We start from the raw sequence: 4,883 nt of genomic DNA on the forward strand, positions 1-4,883 counted from the left end.
CAAAGCCCCAAAAAACCACTGCTGTGAGTCCATTCTGACTCACAGCACCCCTAGAGAACAAAGTGGAACTGCCCCACATGATTTCCAAGGCTGCCTATCTTTACAGAAGCAAAGCCCAAACCAAACGCACTTCCTGGAGTCGATTCTGACTCACAGCGCCCCTAGAGGACAGAGCAGAACTGCCCCACAGGGTCTCCAAGGCTGTCAATCTTTAGAGAAACCTCATCTTTCTCTCTGCTCTTTTTTGGTTGGTAGACAAATGGCTTAACCACTGTGTCACCAGAGCTCCTAGGTTATTAGAGCCAAAACCAAACCTGCTGCCATTGAGTTAATTCCAACACATCGGGACCGTCATTGGGTTTCCAAGGCTGTAAGTTTTTACAGAAATAGATTGCCTCATCTTCTTCCCATGGAGCAGCTGGTAGTTTTGAACCGCTAACCTGGTTAGCAGCCCAGAGTTCTTTTCTGATAGTAGATCAGTGCTTAGAATATAGTAGTGATAGTCATCCCTGGCTATCCAAGGGGGACTGGTTCCAGGTCACCCATGATATCAAAATCTATGGATGCTCAAATCCTTTACATAAAATGGTGCAGTATTTGCCTATAATCTGCTTTAAGTCATCTCTAGATTACTTACAATCCTTAATACAAGGCAAATGCTATGGAAATAGCATGTCACCTGCCCCCAAAGCCTTGGACCACTTAAGTGCTTACCTCCTCCCCACCCCAGTATTGTCCACCAGTGGTTGGTTGAATTTCCAGATGCAGAACCCAAGATATGGAGAGCTGACTCTATTTTAAGAAAATGTTTGTTGAATGGACAAATAAAAGCTAGGTGACCAGGGAAACGCACTACAAGGCACTTATTTAAAGGGATTTTGAAGCATTAGCCTCCAAACCCCCTTCCTTCCTGAGGGCAGTTACTCTTCGTGTGAGCATGGTGAGAGGCTGTGCATACCCCCAACCCTTTCGTTTCACTCCTGGAAATTCAGTCTTCCATTAGGAAAATTCATTTATTTGAAAAGTTTAATAAAAATGATCAATTTCTATCAAGACTAATCAGTGTTTGCTTTGCTTTATCAGTTTGATCAAGGGGCTTTCACTACAAAGTCTACTGGCTTTAAAAGTTAATGAGGGAGTATCATGGACAACTTGATGCCAATAGATGCAATAGTCCCTTATATGGACAAAGTCTCTGAAAGACACAACTTATCAGAGGAGGGAAAAGAAGAGACAGAAGCTCTGATGGAGCAGTGTATCAGCTCGCCGTGAAAAGAACTTCCTGGAAACAGTCACCTCACTGCCCAGGAAAATTCTGTCACATCTTTAACGGAGAGAGCACTTCGGTCTGACACAAACTCTTCCAATGCACAACATTAATCTCATTGTCAAAGGTTGGTTAGTTTTCTAGGTTACATTCTCCATTACAGATTAACACTTTTAAAACCACTCTTCCTTCTTGAAACAGTCTCTTCTTTGGCTTCTATTAGTGGACCCTGTCTTAGTTTCTTCTAGTTTCTTTCTTGCAATGATTTTTATTGTTTTCAATCTACTCATATTTGCTCTCTTATCCACTTCGGTGGTCTTCTCACAACAGGCCATCTACTGTAATAGCTTTAAGATGTTCTCTCCCAAACTCCTCTATTAAGTCTTAAGTTTTTATCAGTTTTAAGCCCATGTCCCATTCTACTTTCAAGACATATGCAAAAGTGTGCCCTTTTTGGACTTGAAGTTGAAAGCACCATTACTTGTGGCTATTGTTAGATGTCAGTGAGTTGGTCCCTATGTACCACAGAATGGAATGCTGCCATGTCCTCCTGCACCATCCTCACGATGGCTGCTGTGTTTGAGCTCATTGTTGCAGCCACTCCTTCCATCCATTCCATTGAGAATCTTCTCCTTTTGTTGACTCTCTACTTTACCAAGTATGATGCCTTCTCCAGGGATTGGTCTCTCTTGATAATATAACCAAAGCATGTGAGACAAAGTCCTGACATCCTTACTTCTAAGGAGCAGTCTAGCTGTGCTTCTTTCAAGACAGATTTGTCCATTCTTCTGGTGGTCCATGGTATATTTCATATTCTTCACCAACACCATAACTCAAAGGCATCAGCTCTTCAGTCTTAGTTTTCATTGTCTAACTTTTGCATTCATGTGAAGTGATTGAAAATACCATGGCTTGGGTCAGTTACGTACTTTATTAATTAATTCGGTCAGTATTTATCAAGTGCCTACTGTGTTGGGCCTCTCTCACTGAGCGGGAGCAACAAAGACACATAGTCAGAGGGCACACAATAAAGTAGCAGCTAAATAAAACGGGATGGAAATTATGATCAGAAAATGCAGCAGTGTATCCCCAAATGGAGTCCTTAGTTCTTTTTCCCATCTTTTTGTTGGTATTGACATCACCATTTGAAACCATTAAAGCTCTCTTGTTTTGGCCCTCTTTGCTTTTCATTATATTTTATATCTGTTACTGAAGACTTTTAATGAATTCTCCCTTATTCATGAATTGAGGTTTTATTCTTTTCTGTTTCATTAAAAATGAAAATATGTTTTATTATTTAATATTTTTGTTATTAAACTAACACATTTGGTATTAAAAAAATTAGCAGCTGGAGTCAGAGAAAGTGAAATTTGTCACTGTGATACCCAATTCCACAGAGAGTAACTGTTATCATTTTTTTTTTCCTAGTTATTTTGCATGTTTAAGTAGATTACTTATTAATATATATGTGGAAATATGCTGGGTATTCTGCTTTTAAAACTGACTCTTTTTTTCCCTCTCATCAGTTTGTGGATAGTGGACATGTGACTACATAAGCATCTCTCTTAGTTTGCTAAGAAGTTTCAGAGTGGCATTGCACATGTCTACTATCTTTAGTTTGGCCCTTAGCTATTTGATAGAAAGGCCAATGAGGTTTCAGAATTTCAAAGTCACAAGTAGTAAGCATCTTTGTGTCTTTGAATTTCTGAAAGATAATTTTCTAGAAATAAAACAGCAGATTAAAGGGAATATGTTTTAAGTTTCTGATGTATATTACCCACTGTGATCTAAGAAGATTGTACAATTTCATTCTCCTACAAAGGACTATGAGAGTCCACACTGTCCTCCACTCCACCCACACCTGAATATACGCACAGGGTTACAGCTTTTCTGAGAGATGGTGGCAGAGTCTGCTGGCGTTATTTAAGCACCTATACCCTTGATTATACGCAGAGTCCCTGGGTGATGCAAATGGGAAGAGCTCAGCTGTTAACCAAAAAGTTGGAGGTTCAAGTCCACCCAGGCACACCTCAGAAGAAAGGGCTGAGGCCCTACTTCTGAAAAATCACCCGTAACAACCCCAAGGAGCACAGTTCCACTCTGACACACGTCAAGGTCCAACCAGTGACAACCGGCTTTACTTGTGTGAAGCAGTACATGTCCTTGTTGATGAAGCAATCCTGTGTAGGTTTCAATCACTTGTCTTCAGCAAAATTCCGCCACTGTATCTTCCCCCTCCATGTGTTTTCACCACAAGGTCTCTTGTGACTTATTTCTGAGGCAATGCTTCTTCTTGAGCCCTTCCCAATATTCACAAGCCATCGGAAGCCCACCCTGGGCTCCTTGGCTTCTTTCCTTCTCCTCATCTTGAAAGCTCCTTGCAAGCATGCTCCCAACTCACCATGCACCCTCCTCCCCTTCACAGCGGTTTGGCTTCTGTCCCAGCCCTCTTTTGAAAGTGTTTTGCTAAAGCACGTCCCATCCTTCCCCAGGCCCTGTATCGTCTATACACACTTCTGCTTCCATAAGCCGGTGGTTGCATGCATTTCCTAGCTTTACGTTAGTTATTGCTCCTGCTGCTTTTGGCTTGGGGTACTCCCTTATTCCCATACCTACTTTGCCCTCATACATACTGTTTTCTTCCAAATCTTTTACTCATTTGTTTTATTTTTATGAACTCCGCTGCCCACCACTTTGACATTTTCAAAGATCTGTCCCGAGACTTTTAATCTTTTCATTCTATTTATATATCTTGTTGGCCTCATTTAAATCCATGGCTTCAATAAATACCTTCTTGCTAAATACTGGCAAGTTGAGACTTCTATTTTCTGTTGATGGTGGGCTAGATGATTCAGACCAACCTTCCTACAAAATTAAAAATGTCAAAGAAAATATAAAAATAGTGTAGAAAGCACCTTTCAGGAAGCATCAAAAGCCAACAGTACCCAGATAAAATAGGAAACAAAACCAGAAATGAAACAGGGATTCAGAGAGGTGAGCAGAGCATGAAAACTGCTACTGTGTGGAAGACACTAGACTGTCCTTAAGTAGCTTCACCCCTCATGGGATGTATAAAGGAAGGCTGTGGGCCTATAGGAATCAGGACTCCGGCAGAGACACTCACTCCTGACTCCATCCTGGGTCTTCACAGGGTTTTCAGCTGTGGTTTGCGTTACCTGTGTGGTCTGCTGGATCTCAGCCGGAATCTAAGAACCCAGAACATCCTCCTGTCCCTCCCTTCATATGTTTTGCAGAAATAAATACAAAACCTTTCTAGAAGATGTTTCCTTAATCCTAGGCCTGGAATTATTTCCAAAAACTTTTTGAAGCCCAATGAGCCTCAAGAAGCCAAAGATCATGGAGCACAGCAATGAAGGCTTCATGAATGAGATCCTCCCCAAACCAGGCCTGAAAGTCTCGGCTGTCAGAACTGTCATAAAACAATCACTGTTGACGTGTTTCAGGAGAAAAAAAGACAAGTTTGGAGGTATCTGCAGATCATTGGAAACTATAATAATGACAAAGGATATTCTGGAAAAAAAAATCCAAGCCCAAAATGTCTATTATTTAAAAACACAACAAATAAAATTAAAAGCTCAATGGATATGTTTAACAG

This window comes from Orycteropus afer, unplaced genomic scaffold, assembly GCF_000298275.1.
Source record: "Orycteropus afer afer isolate SDZICR_OR568_19922 unplaced genomic scaffold, OryAfe1.0 scaffold00536, whole genome shotgun sequence".
Taxonomy (NCBI): domain Eukaryota; kingdom Metazoa; phylum Chordata; class Mammalia; order Tubulidentata; family Orycteropodidae; genus Orycteropus; species Orycteropus afer.